We start from the raw sequence: 16,112 nt of genomic DNA, 5'->3' as shown, positions 1-16,112 counted from the left end.
CTTTATCATCATCATCATCATCATCATCATCATCATCATCATCATCATCATCATCATCATCATTATTATTATTATTATTATTATTATTATTATTATTATTATTATTATTATTATTATTATTATTATTATTATTATTATTATAACAATTCTCATACCATAAAAATGTTGAATCTCACTAATTAATTCAAGTGCATTTACTATACTTGTGAATTTATAAATGAAAGCACATTTATGCAACATTATCATGATATGCACGATAAATACATTAACATTTGTAACAAGTATATAAAAAAGTAAGCCTATTAGTGATTTGGCTGAACACCAAAGGGAAGAGGTTGAGAAAGAAGTAGAGAAGAAGGTTGAGGAGAAATCATAAAATAAAATTTATTTTCTTGTTGTTTTTCTTTTATAGAATGCAAATAGAGCCTTAATAGGAAAACATGCATAAAATGATTACTTCAACTATTGGGATTAACAATTATGAAAATAAGATTGATGAATTAATCTTTGTATTGATTTACTTTATAAAAATTTATGGGGTTGCTTTGATTGGTTTTTGGTCAAAGCTCTTCTATTAAAATGTGTTTTCAATATAATAGATTTTTTTTTGTTTATAAAATAATGATTTCGGAAATTGTTTTATGTTAACAAGATAAAAATTTTTATATTATTTTTTAACACAAAGATTCATTTCTTTGAATGCTTTACCAAAAAACACAAATGGGGTGATTTGAACATAAGTCACTTATTGATTGAAAATTGGATGTGCTTTGAAATATCAAGATTAAGCTATCAAGATATTTTCTATTTTTCCTTCATACCTCACTTTTTCTTCTCTATTTATACATAGTATTAGTTACATTACATTATTTATAAAACTCATTATTATTATTATTATTATTATTATTATTATTATTATTATTATTATTATTATTATTATTATTATTATTATTATTATTGTTGTTGTTGTTGTTGTTGTTGTTGTTATTATTATTATTATTATTATTATTATTATTATTATTATTATTATTATATAGGTTTATAACAATTCTCAAAGCATGGAAATGTAAAATCCTGTTAATCAGCTCAAGTGCATTTACTGTAATGGTGAATTTATAAATAAAAATGCATTAATGCAACATTACCATGAGATGCACGGTGAATATTATCACAATTGTAATAAGTATAAAAAAATTTAAAACTATTAGAGATTTAATTGAATATTAAAGGGAGGAGGTTGAGAAGGTAGCATAGAAGAAAGTTGAGTAGAATGCATAGAATAAAAATTATATAGGGTTTGAAACATTATTACTTATAAAAATTTTTATTAAGTTTGAGTAAAAAGTATGAAACGATTATTTTTTTAACTATTAGGTGTAACTATTATAAAAATAAAATTGATGAATTAATATTTGTATTAGATTGGTTTATAAAAATTCGCGAGGTTGCTTTGATTGGTTATCGGTCAAAGCTCTTTCATTAAATTGTTATAATTGTTATAACAACTTTTAATTGTTTGATTATACATGCTTTTAATTGCTATAATAGCTATTGGTTCAAGTAGAATTTATTGACCAACAGGTTATCATTATATTTAAACCAATCTCCATTTTATCATCCTTAGCCACTACAACTGGTTGTGTTCATTTGCTTTGAAAGAAAACAAAGAAAATAAGAAAAATATTTTGTCAGTCCACCAAATACAAACTTGACTATATATGGAGGCAAGATTGATAAGAGCGATATGGATTATTTATGTGAGCAATAAAAGTATAATTCTCATTAATCTATAATTAATAATAATAATAAATATTTAATTAATAATTCATTTACTATTAATACGAATTTTTATAATTAATAATTGATAATTATGAATTAATCATTAATAATTAATAGTAATAATTATTATTAATTAATAATAATTAACAACAACATCAACAACAACAACAACAACAACAATAATAATAATAATAATAATAATAATAAAAGTTTTTTGTGTTTTGGAGGTATGATTGGAAAACAAAGAAAATGAGAACTAAGAGACAATTATAAGAAAGTAAAGAAAAACAAAAGTAAACAAAGATATCAGACCCCATGGATGGAAAAGCAGAAATATATTATTAGATTGATATATCCAGATATAGTAACTCAATTGAAACTATCTAATCTCACTCTTTCATCTTTATCTTAACACATTTTAATAATGCAACTACAATATTCTCTAATACATTGATAACTATAACTAAATAACAATCGTTTCATCTAAGCTAATAGTCATCGTAAATCGTTTCTCCTTTTTACTTCATGTTTAGCTTCTTGTCTCTAATGATCAACCAAATCTCCTTTGCTTTTAAATCTATTTTTAATTTTTTTTTTACATTTATGAGTCTATTGTTGATGCAAATTATAATGACTCATGAAACCCTTCTCATATTTAAATTCACTTTCACATTGAAGACACTTAAGTTTATTGGTAGGGTTCTGAACATCGAAGGGATTTTCCATTATTTTGAAAGAATATGCCGATTAATGTTAGAAAATTATGATAACAAAAAATGTCTTGCTTGGGGTTGAAGTTCTGCCATATAAATAGAGGAAGGGGGAGTGGAGCAACATATGCATGAAGAGAAAATCATATATATTGATCATGGAAAATCATGAGTATCTTATTTCAACATTAAGTTTTTTCACATTAATGTATGCATGATCGAAGAGAATCAATCATATACATTGAGTAGTGAAAACAACCCTATTTCCAAGCGAAGATATATTTAATTTCAGACTGTTTGGGCAACAAATAATACAAAGAAAATGACCCTAAAATAACCATTTCATCCCTAGCTACAACTTTTTTTCATTCTTGGCCCTTGATTTTTGTCTTGTTTGAGTGAATTAATTCCTTTCTCTCTTCAAAATCTATACTAATTATAAAAGTGTGAATGATGAGATATTGGCTTTTGGAATTTTTCTTTACAGAAATACCTCTCTTGAATTTAGTTCATCTCCGTTGAAAAGGGATGTAATTAAAAGAATACCATTAAGTACATTCAATTACATCTCATTAAGTCTCACATTTAAGTAATTAAATAAAGGGAGAATGACCATTCAGCCCAGGGTCAGAATTTTTAGGCTCAAATTACAGTTGGGGTGGGTGCCAACTCGGAATTTATGCCAATTCATAGGCGGGCATTAGTAGTGTGTAGAGTGGAGTTTTTAACCTTTTGAATGTTTATTGCTCTGTAGTGGAAATCAGAAATCTGCATTGGGCTCGTCCATACTTCTCCATTAAATAAATCACACTCTCTCATTGGATCAAACATTTATACATTTGTTTATCATCATTAAATTCCACTAATAAATCCATACAAAATAATTATTAATAGAATAAAATTTTATATTTTTAAAATAAACATAGAAATGAAATCATATTTTTCATTTAAGTAGTGGGTAAGTAGTTCAACCATTTGGGCCAAATGGATAGTTTCATGATGTCATAAATAAATAATACAAATTTAGAAATATAAAAAACAATTTTATTTATCATCATTAAATTTTACTAATAAATCCATACACAATAATTATTAATAGAATGCAATTTTATATTTTCAAAATAAACATAGAAATGAAATCATATTTTCCATCTAGGTCATGGGTAAGTACTTCAACCATTTTGATCAAATGGATAATTTCATGATGTTATAAATAAATAATACAAATTTGAAAATATAAAAAATTAAAAAATTGGACACGTTTCTATTATTATATGTGTGTCACATTAAAAGATAACTATGATAAAATAGACATAATTTTATTAATGATGGACATCAAACATACAACTTAAAACTGATGGGAAATTAAACCATCTTCCTATCTAAGGATGGGTTAGTGGTTCAACATTTTAAGTTAAATTGGTTAACCCATGATGTATAATTAAAAATAATTTTTTTAAAATAGAATAGTAAAAAAATGAAACAATTTGGCCACATCTATAATATTATATACTAATAATATAAACAAAAACAAGTATGATAAATAATAATTATTTTATCAATGATATAAATAAAATGCAAAATTTAAAATCAATTTGAAAATGAAACCATTTCCCCCTTTAAGGTAGATAAAATAAATTATATTTAATTGTCAGTTTTCATTAATTTCTTTGGGAAAATTAAATCTTAAATTATTCGTTTCAGTTTTTATAATTATAATTTTCTGTTTTTAATTAATTTTGTTGAGAAAATTTATTTATTTAGTATTTTTATATAATAATTCTATTTTTTCAAATAATAACTATGTTTTCATTTTTAACAAATAATTATGTGTAAAATAAAATATGTAAATCATCTAAGGTAGATGAAATATAATATTTTTATAATTTTTAGTTTTTATTTAATTTCATGGAAAAAATAAATCTTAAATTATTTATTTTAGTTTTCATTATACTATTTTTAACTTATATTAAAGATGAAAAATAATCCAAAAGTACTCAATGTACAATTTTGTCAAACTAGACAATAGAAACAGATTCACCTCCATATTGATGTGTATTGAACCGTATCCACCAATGCGGTGCGATACGGCCCAATATGGAGGCACACAACTTGTAGGATACGTATCCAATTGGTCTGTCCATGTCACCATACCTCTCCACACAAACCCCCTTCCTAATTTTTTATTTTTTTGAATTTTTTATTTTTTTAATTCCACATAATTACCCATTAAACCAATAAGGAAATCACATATATATAACTACTTCTAACAACCATAAAGAAAGAGGGATTTGCTTTTCTAATGTTTAGCCAAGTGGCACCACTTCCTCGTAAATTGTCTCTAACTCCTATTTATCTCCTAAATTATCTCTAACTCCTATTTATCTCTTAAATTATTTCTAATTTAGTAGAGACATTCTCTCTTAAAATATCTCTAATTCCTATTTATCTCTTAAATTATCTCTAATTTAATAGAGACATTCTCTCCTAAACTATCTCTAATTCCTATTTATCCTCTCCCCCACTTTTTATCTATATCTATCTAAAGAAAGTTTCAATTAAAAATATTCAGAACTATTTAGATGTTATAACAAAATTATATACTAAATTTAAAATATTTATTCAAAACACAAAAAATTAATAGACTTAATAATATTCATATTATTAATAATTCAATATTTTTACAAAATTCACCATGAAATTATGTAGTAACAATATAAATTATAATTTTACAAATTATTCAATTTAAATGATATTCAAATAATAAAAATTTAACATTCAAAAATAAAACATTTTTTAAATATTTCAATAACTATAATCTTAAATAAAAAAAAATAAAAATAGATAAATAATATAACAAAATATTTAATATTATGTAATAACATTAAAATAAATAAAATTTAAATAATGAAAAAATTTAAATATTTTACATATTATTTAAATATATAAATAACAAAATATTTAACATGACAAAATTTTAAATAGTTAAAATAATGAAATTATATAATAAATTTAAAAAATCTTAAAAGTAGAAAAATAATTATAATAGAATTCAAAATATTCATATTAAAAATGATTTAATATTTTACAAAATAACAAATTATGTAATAATAGTACAATTATAATTCTATGGATTATTAAATTCAATAAATAATTAATATTTTAAGAATTTAAATAACAATACTATTTTAATAACTAAATAATATTGTAAATAACTAATTTTACTTATATCCATTAATAATTATAGAAAATAACTATCAACAAAATTATATTTATTAGTAATAATTTTACAATAATAGTGTATATTCATTATATATTTCTATATACTATAATTAATATTTGATTTTTTAGTAATTATTTATTATTTTTTTATAAATATGCTTTCAATAATTATTTATAAATCTATTTTTATTTTGTTATTTAATAGAAAATTATCAATAATTATTGGAGATTTAACAACTATTATTTAACTTTTGAAATTTAATTTATCGTATTTATTGTATTTTTGTTATAAATTTATTTTTAGTAATTATATATTTTTTATATTATAGATTAATACTTATTAGATATTAAACTATTATTTGATATTACACTATTCATTGACTAATTTGGTATATTTTCAGTATTTATTATTTTTTGTAATTATTGTATTTTTATTATATATCTATTATATTTTCATTATAAACTTATTTTTAGTGATTGTGTACGCTTGCTATAAATTTTCAATAATTATTGGAGATTAAATTATTGTTATTTATTAAAGATTAGACTATAAATTTAGTTGAAATTAGGAGTGTTCAATGATTGGTTCAGTTCAATTGCAGGTTGTTTTGCTAACCAAATCGGTCTGGTCAAGTCCGTAGCTTGTCACTCGAAACCGCTTGACCATTAGTGAAAATCCACCAACTCGGGTTGTATCAATTTGGGTCTATTTTCGGTTTAGTTTATTTGTTCAAAAGATTTAAACTTAAAAATTAACTTTAAATTTCATAAGTTATAATGATATTATTAAAAAATAAATTACAAAAATTATATCTATGATATAAAATATTTTAGACTAAGAAATATAGGAATTTTCCTACTTTCCCGTATTAAAAACTAAATTTAAAACATAAAATATTAATATATATTTATTAAACCAAAGCCGATCTAAAATACTAGAAAACCGATCAACTTGGGTTGAATTTGATCGAATTGTTTATTAAAAAGTTAAAATATAAAACAATTATATACTCTTATGTATTTCTATTGTTTAACTTTCGCTTAACAAAGCCCCTGCATCGCACGTCACCATGACTCTCCTGGCTCCATTATCCCCACCCTGCATTCTCTTTGACTTTCTTTCCTCCCCCCTTCCCACCACTCCCATTAAGCCATGTAACCCAATTACCTAAAAATATTCCTATAATCTCTCTCCTAATGTATCTGATTTAAACCAATAGGAAAGTATAATGTTGCCCCACTCCCTAATCAATTCCTAAAAGGCATCCCCCCAATCTATATACACTCTTCCTCATTTAAAATATTCATATTAATTAATAAATAGTTAAATATGGTTAATATTTAATCCCACCCATATTCAATGAGTATTAAATAGTGTTATTACCAAAATTTAATAAATACGTTTAGTAAATTACCAAAAATTAAATATTCTTATTAGTACGGTTAGTAAACTACCAAAAATTAGTAAATATTGCTATTAATTAACTCATAACAACATTTTATAGAAATTGAAAATTCTTTAACTAATTACTATAAAATTGAGAATTATATTTAACAATTATCAAAAAGTGTAAAATTTTAGTTATTGTTATTATTATAACTAATAACCAAATACGAATGGGGGAACAAAATATTATAATGTTAGAAAGTAAAATTATTAATTAATTTATATTGAAAAATAAAAGATAAATCAGTGCAATTTTGTTAGTAAACTACCAAATAAAAATATATATTTAATAACAATTTAAAAAATTTCAATAAATCCCCATAGTTACAAAAATGTAATAAATTTTACAAAAATGTTCATAAAACTACATTTTCGAAAAATAACATTTTTGAAATTAAAAGATATAAAGTATTTGAAAGTTTATTTAAAATGTATTAAATAATTATTAAAATTTATTAGAATATTTTGAAAAAATTAGGAAAATTTATTACATTTGATAGATTTTGGAAAACCATTGCAAAATTATGTAATTTTCATTGCAAATTATTAAAGATAAATGACTATGGGAAGTGGAAAGCTATAATTTGAACAAATAATTACACAAATTATTAAGATAAATTAGTATAATATGGGAAAAAGGAAATTATTGGTTAGTTTATATTAGAAATTTTAAGATAAATTAGTATAATTTTGTAAGTAAACCATTTAAAAAGAAAATAATTTATTTAATAAAAATTTAAATAAATTTGAATAAATTTTCAAAATTACATAAGTTCAATAAGTATTCCAAATTTTTCATAAAAATACATTTTTGAATATTAAAGACAATTTAGTCTACTTTTAGATATTTACCATGTGGTTGATACTCAATATATCCTTTTGATCATTTCTATTGTCAAATTGAATATTGGGTTGACGGGAAGAATGTTTTCAAAACTGGATCAAACTAAATGGTTAGTTTGGAAAAATTGGGAACTAGACACCGTTTCACCTCAAAACCACTTTTTGTCCAAAAACCGTTTATTTGGTTAGCAAACTGTTGACCTGGGCGGTCGAACCATCAACCCGAATAACAATTTTTGGCCTTTTTTTGTTTTTTTAATTTTTTTATTTCTTTTTGTCAAAGTGGGTCATCCGTTCGGACTGAACAGTCGGACCGTTCAACCCTAGAGCGGTTCCTTATCCGATCCAATTTTAAAAATTTTGGACGGGGAGTGGGTGCCTTGGCTTGAGCTTGGCTTGGTGTGGGGCATGGCTTGGCCCAAGGCCCAGCCCACGGACCAGCTCGGCCCACGGCACGGCACAGGTCCGTGCGGGCTTGAGCCGTGGGCCATGCCAAACCGACCCCACAAATTATCCTAGAGGGAGGCACGACCTGGGATGCCTCGTGGGCCAGTGCGGCACAACTCGCACTTTGTGCGAGCCACATGCGGGTTGTGTCGTGCCGACCTAGCACAACCCAATTTACACCTCTACTTGAACCCGCCCAATATTGGGGACGGGGCAGGGAAATTTGAGGATTCTCCATCCTTGATGAGGAGTGGAGTGCCTTGCCTTGAGCTTGGCTTGGTGTGGGGCATGGCTTGGCCCAAGGCCCAGCCCATGGATCAGCTCGGCTCACGGCACGGCACAGATTCGTGCGGGCTTGAGCCGTGGGCCGTGCCAAACCGACCCCGCAAATTATCCTAGAGGGAGGCACGGTCCGGGATACCTCGTGGGCCAGTGCGGCACGACTCACACTTTGTGCGAGCCACATGCGGGTTTTGTCGTGCCGACCTAACACAACCCAATTTACACCTCTACTTGAACCCGCCCAATATTGGGGACAAGGCAAAGAAATTTGAGGATTCTCCATCCTTGATGAGGAGTGGGGTGCCTTGCCCCTGAACTCGCCCGACATTGAGGAGTGGTTACCTTGCCCTGAACCCACATGACACTGAGGACAGGGCGGGGATGGGGTAGAGTGTCTTAACTATGGGGCAGGAAAAGGGATGGGATGCCCTACCCTAAACCCATCCCGTTGTCACATTCCTATATAATTGTTAATTATTAGTGGAATTAATAAAAATGTTAGCTTTTATAATTATTTTTATTTATTTAAAGTTAATTAAAATTTCATTTAAAAATAATATTAAAGGGGGTTGAATGACTCAGAACCAATCAATCAACTGGCATGATAAATCTCCATTTATAAGTTAAGATTTCATACTTTCCTCTTCATCCGTCGTCCAACAGCAAAGAAGGTATCCGAGAGACCTCTCCAAAATACTCCACTGATTTATCAAATGGCTTGTATTGCAGAGGAGATGCAAATGAAGGATACATGCTTGAAGATTTTCCTTAGAGAGATCAGGGATGTGGTTTATAGAGCCACTTATACAATAGACGAGTTCATTTATGAATCTCACCGACAGAGTCTGGAAGATGAGAACAATTGGAGCATTTCAAGGACCGGTGCGGGGAGAAAGGTACACGAATATATCAACTTTTCTTTCAACAAGCAACAAATATTGCATAAATATGAGATCCCAAGTGTCAAAACTGATCTGACAAAAGAGCTGGTTGAGATTGAAGAGGAGATCAAACCCAATTATCTCAATTTGATCAGTTCAGATAAATGGGAATTAGACGAGAAGGAAAGAAGACTACAAGCTGTTTCCTCATTAGACAAACGTCAGGAGAGTATTTCCTGTGTTGATGAATCTGATGTTTTTGGCAGGGGGAAAGATAAAAAGGAGATGATGAAAATATTGTTATCTGATCAATAAGACAACAAGAAAATTTCTGTTATTTCTATCGTGGGTATTGGAGGTATTGGCAAGACAATGCTTGCTCAACTTATCTACAATCATCCAAGTGTTGTAAAACATTTTGAAATGAGGGCATGGGTTTGTGTCTGAAGATTTTAATGCTTGGCTATGATTGGTTTGAAGGAAAATGTAGGGAAAGGAAGGGAAAGGTAGAGAAACCTTTACAAACCTTGTATTGGTTTCCCTGTCTTTCCCTTCCTTTCCCTACCTTTTCCTTCAAACCAAACATAGCCTTAAGGTTAAGTAGTAAAATTCTAGTCTGTTACTAGGAAAGAATGCAATATCAGAAACTTAGACCTGCTTCAATGTGAACTTTGAGATGTACTAAGGGGAAAGAGATTATTACTTGTGCTTGATGACATATCGAGTGTTGATCATAAATCCTCATCACCTGGAATGCCCTTCAATGTGAACTTTGAGATGTACTAAGGGGAAAGAGATTATTACTGGTGCTATAAAAACTCTTGATTTGAAACTTTACCAAACAAAGATTGTTGGGAGTTGTTCAAGAAAAAGGCCTTTGATGATGAGGATTTTGGCACAGATCCGAGACTAGAAGAAATTGGAAAGAGAATAGTTGAGAAATGCAAAGGGTTGCCCCTAGCAATAAATACACTGGGTGGACTTCTATGCAATGAGTCAGAAGTGAAGAAATGGGATTTAATTTTGAAAAGTGAAATGTGGGAGGTAGAAGGAGATGAGACTTTGTCAGCTTTGCGCCTGAGTTATCACTAACTTCCAGCACATTTAAAACTGTGTTTTGCATATTGCTCTTTGTTTCCTAAAAACTATAGATTTGATAAGAAAACTCTGGTCCTATATTGGATAGCGGAAGGTTTTATTCCATCCAGACAAGTTGACATTATAGAAGACCTTGGCAGCAAATACTTTGATGAATTGTTGAATAGGTCCTTTTTCCAAAAGTACTCAGATATTGATGAAAGCAGATTCGTAATGCATGATCTCATGCATGATTTAGCAGAGTTAGTTTCAAAAGACCAGTATTGTAGATTGGAGAAAGGCAAGTCACATAACATCATCTCTGAAAATGTTCATCGTATATCAATGGTTAGTTTCCAACTAGAGTCAATGGAAATGGAATTATACAAATACAAGGGTTTATCGACACTTCTGTTGTTTGAAAGAAGTTGGTTTCTTAAGGAGTAAGATATCTTACATGGTCCTCGTCGCTTAATTGAACAATTTGTATGCCTACGTGTGTTGGATTTGAGTGGAATTAATAGTTTCAATAGTTTGCCAAATTCAATTGGTAATTTGAAACATTTAAGGTTGCTTAACCTTAACTGGACTGGCCTTAAAAGTGTTACCTGAGTCATTGTGCAACATCTACAATTTGCAAATATTGATGATTAAAGGTTGTGAGCTTGATGAATTTCCTGAAAACATGGGAAACCTAATTAGCCTCCAACACATAGAGATGGATGATGATAGCAGGACAGGAAGGTACAATATGTGGGATAAATTCACTCAATGAGGTATTGGAAGATTACATTTTCTGAAAACATTGCATTACTTCACTGTGAGAAAGAATGAAAACAGCAGAAGCACAATAGGAGAGTTGAAAGACCTGTGTCATGTTAGAGAAATCTTGTATATTTTGGGGTTAGAGAATGTAGCTAATTTTGAGGAAGCCAAAGGAGCTAACCTGATGAATAAGTATCAAATCACTACGTTAGGGTTAAATTGGAGCAGATATTGTGATGGAAATGTTGCAGGAAACAAAGCAAGTGCAGAAGGTGTACATGAGAGCCTACAACCTTCTACAAAATTGAAGGGTCTCACTTAAAGTCATTATGGTGGATTATGTTTTCCTAACTGGATGATGAAGGAATTCCAGTGCTAGGTTATGTTGGCCCATTTACATCTCTTTGGTTGCAAAAATTGCACATTCTTCCCTGCTTTTGGGAATCTACCTTCACTGAATTACCTGTATATATCTGATATGAAAGAATTGGAATATATAGGTAAGGAATTTTATGGGTACAGAGATAATAGCAACAACAACAATAACATGGGATTTCAAATGTTGGAGTCTATTCCTTCGGAATATGGAAAGTTTGAAGGAATGGTGGGGAGCAGAGGAAGGTGAATTTCCTTTCCTTAAACAGCTTTTCATTGGAAGTTGTCCCTATTTAGTGAAGTTGCCCCATCTCCTTCTTTCTGTGAAAGAAGTAGACATTAGGGCATGTTCTATGTTGAGTTCTCTGCCGATGCTTCCATCAGCTTCTAGTCTATCGTTAGCAAATTGTGATGGGAGAATATTGAGTTGGCTGCATAATTTCCTTTCATTGTCCAAGTTGGAGATTCGTAATTTTCCAAATTCAACATTCCTACCCCCAGCAATGTTGTTGTCCTTGGCAAAAACACTTGAAACACTTGAAATTTGGTGTTTTCAAAGCCTCTTGTCATTGCCAGAGGGATTACAAGATCTTGCTATTCTTCAGAATTTGGAAATCAACAATTGCAATATGCTTCAATCATTGCCAGAGTTACAAACTCTGGCCTCTCTTCGGAGATTGGAAATTAGAGGCTGTGAAAGTCTAGTATACTTGCCCAAGAAACTCAACAAGCTCACATCACTCCAGGAATTGATCATCGAGTGGACCAATAAAATGACACCTGTTTTGGAGGAGGGTGTTGGGTTACAAGATCTTGCTTCTCTTCCCAAATTGAAGATCTATAGATCCAGTCTCTAATCCTTCTTGCCCAAAGGACTGAACAAGCTCACCTCTCTCCAAGAATTGACTATCTATTGGTCTAAAAATACCAAGTCTGTTTCTGAGGAGAAACTGCCCAGCAGCCTCCAATCTTTTGACTATTTGGCAGTGCCCTGAAGAAATAAAAAGTCGATTGCAAGAGGGAGAAGAAGACTGGCCTAAGATTGCTCATATTCCCACAATACGACTCTATTCTTTGTAACATTCCAGCTCCAGGTAAGTAAAATAACCTACTCTGTTTTTAGAACATGGAAAAAGACACAAAATATCAAGGTGTTTCAATAAATTTGTAGCAGAGATTTTAAGTTTTCACTTCTCATAGAAAACAAAGAGGCGTTTAGAGCAAAAGATCTCATAAACCAGTTATGAGCTTGAAAGGAAAACAGAGGTAAGAAATGACTGCCCATGTCTTGTTGTTGGAGTGCATTGTGTGAAAGGCTGACAGTCACAGATGGGGATCCAACTGGGTTGACTGAATATTCCAGATTAATGGTTTACAATGCCAAGAAAAATGTACAACTAACTACTGCTGGTTTATATATAAAATAAATTTTATCAACGCTCACAGTTCTGCAAAGATCTATCTTAAAACAGTAAAACAACACATTATCTCATGATCAAAAAGACAAACACCATCCAGTTTTAGAACCAAATTAGAACTGTGTGTCTAAGCCTGTGTTGCATTATTTGAAAGAACAAATAGATGGCCAGCAGCCTCCACACTTGATAAATACATAATACTTGTTAGAGCCATTTGATCAATTACAACAGATTGTCTTAATTTCTTGCAGTAATACCTTATTAAATTGATCAAAGGAAATGGGTTGGTAAATTTATTAGGGTTGCAAACCAAAAATTATCAAAATAGTATTCATTTCATTATAATATTATAATTAATTACACTAAGAATTGCTGGTGAAGTGTCACACTTCTTAGGATCAACTGTAGGAACAGAAGCAAACACAGAGAGAACTCAATCTGCCCATACAGTAGCTCAAAAGGCTAAGATTTTTGTTTTGTTAATGACCGATAAAAGAACAAAAGACAATACCCAATGAAAATTCAGCAATACCCTATTAAAAACGAATATACCAGTTAATTTTCTATTTCAAAGGGTGGGCGTGTTCACCACATTTTTTTATGCAGCTTACAAAATAACTCAGGAAAAGCTGAACATTTCTTGATGAGAGAACTTGATTGCATAAAAAATACTGTAATTTTTGGCATAATGCATCGGATTTGAAATTACAATTCTTCATAGCTTTAGGGAACAAAATTTGTTTGCATCGACAAAATAGGTTATATACTATTTGTAGCAATCCACAAGAATATGCTAAATAGCCAATGGGATGACAGATATGTTGATCTTTCTACAAAAGATTAACCAGACATAGACTTTAGTTATCGGCAAGAATTAATTTTGGTGAAGCATGATGGATATGAACCTTAAGAAAGGGCTGTAAATAAGTTGAGCTGAGCATATAAAATAACCTGTTATTATACCAATTGATGTAGGACAGCTTGATTTGACATGAAATTTATGTAGGGTTTTTATTTATTTATTTTTTGGTAGAGAAAATTTATTTAAGGTTGACTGCTCCGATACAAATTGATGTGCAATCACTTGCTCTAATGCCAAATAATGTATAAGACTGACTGTTCTGATACCAAACTAATGTAGGATGACTATGACCTAGAAGTGAGTCTAGGAAGATATTGATTAGCTAGAATAGTGTTCATATATGATTTAAGAATACTGAAATAACTTTGTTACAAAGATGAGAAGCATAAAACAAAATAAGAAGATATGGAGTAGTCCTTTACAGCTTCTGCCATTTTCATCATGGTCCTTGACTCTTGAGTCATATGGGAATCTTGTCCCTTAAACAGTATATCTTTAACTTTTCCTTGATTAAACATAGATACTAGCTTGGAATTCAAGCGGAGATTATCAAAATCTAAGCTTTAAAGCCAAACTAAAATATGAATAAGATTGAATTTCCAGATTGGAAGATGCAAGTCTTGTTGTTCATAATTTCATATAGAAGATAGGCTTTCAATCATGTTTTTAGTTGTGTTTGACATGTGGCAAGATGAAACCAACCCATGTTGGGTTCCTGTAAGACACTGTCAAGTGGTCGCAAATCCACATATTCTTTTTATTCAATTAATTCAAACCGAGGAAATGTGAAATTATTTTATCACTAATTCCAAACCAACCAATTGATTCAATTAAGCCATACCACCATTTAATCTCTCAAATGATCTAAATTTACATCTTTATCACTTTATTTTACATTTTAGGCAAATTGGCCTTTACTAATCTTATTACCTCTAAATTATATAATTCAATGTTGTGCTTAGAAATTGGTGAAAAATAAAGGAATGGAAAATTATATTCCATTAGCCAATTCCACGAGCTCTACAAGAAGTCTGAGGAGCTGAGAGCCTACTTAATGACTGAAGTGGCTGAACTGAATGACTTATTGTCTTGTCTTTTAGTGGATATATAAGAGAGCCATGTAAATATAATAAAATATCTAGGGATTTTGCGGTTAATCCAACATACCATTTATCCATTAAGGAGCTGAAAACCTACTTAATGTCTTATCCACTAGAAGACAAAACAATAATTCATTCAGGATGGACAATAAAGGAGCTATTGATGGTTTCTCCCATCCCATGTTTGCAACAGGATGGACACCACACACAAAGGCCTTTGCTCAAGTGATGGGTAAACCTGTCTACGGTTGTAGTTGGAGCTTTTTTTTTTTTTTTTTGAAAAAACAAAGGTTATTAATTACTTTTTGCATTTGGGGTGAGAATGACCAACAGTGAAATAGTAGAGGTAAGTTCTGGTTCCATGCTCTTTTTTACCTTTTCCTTGATATTTGGATTATAACCTGGGCATCAGAATATTCCAACTTTCTTAGAACTTAAACCCTATAATCTAATTCACATTCACAAAGTTGGGCACCTTGCAATTGATTCTCTTTCCCGTGTGGCCTAGGAATTCTATGTTGTTTCTTTCTAGGTTTTGATACTTATTTTTTTGTAATAAATCATGCTTAAAAGGTACTTATTAAAACAAAGAAAAAAAAAAACATGCTTAAAACATCCCATTATATCTACTTTTGTGATGATTGTTTTATGCTTGATGTAATAATATTGATTGATATCTTTCTAAACCCCTCCTAGAGAAAATTGATTTGAACATGAAGGTTTCTGCTTTATTTATTTTAAATTCTATGATAATGTAAATTGTTTTATGTCCAAAAATGAGTATCACATCATGCCATATTCTTTACAAAAAGAAATAAAGCACAAAGAAGTTGGATATTGGATAAGAAAGTCATTGTGGCCTAGAGTTAGGAGCTACTATATTTTTTTCTTGCACTTGTTGCAC

General features: G+C 29.8%; 1 pseudogene; it reads left to right on the top strand.

Annotated features, from left to right (window-relative positions):
- The first annotated feature begins 9,358 nt into the window (after positions 1-9,358).
- On the top strand, positions 9,359-13,648 carry LOC148803847 (putative disease resistance RPP13-like protein 1; annotated as a pseudogene).
- The last annotated feature ends 2,464 nt before the right edge of the window (positions 13,649-16,112 follow it).

This window comes from Nelumbo nucifera, chromosome 1 (assembly GCF_055504915.1).
Source record: "Nelumbo nucifera cultivar China Antique chromosome 1, China Antique-T2T, whole genome shotgun sequence".
NCBI classification, from domain to species: Eukaryota; Viridiplantae; Streptophyta; class Magnoliopsida; order Proteales; family Nelumbonaceae; genus Nelumbo; species Nelumbo nucifera.
The sequence above is the reverse complement of the archived record's forward strand: the minus strand, read 5'-3'. Positions and strand labels throughout refer to the sequence as shown.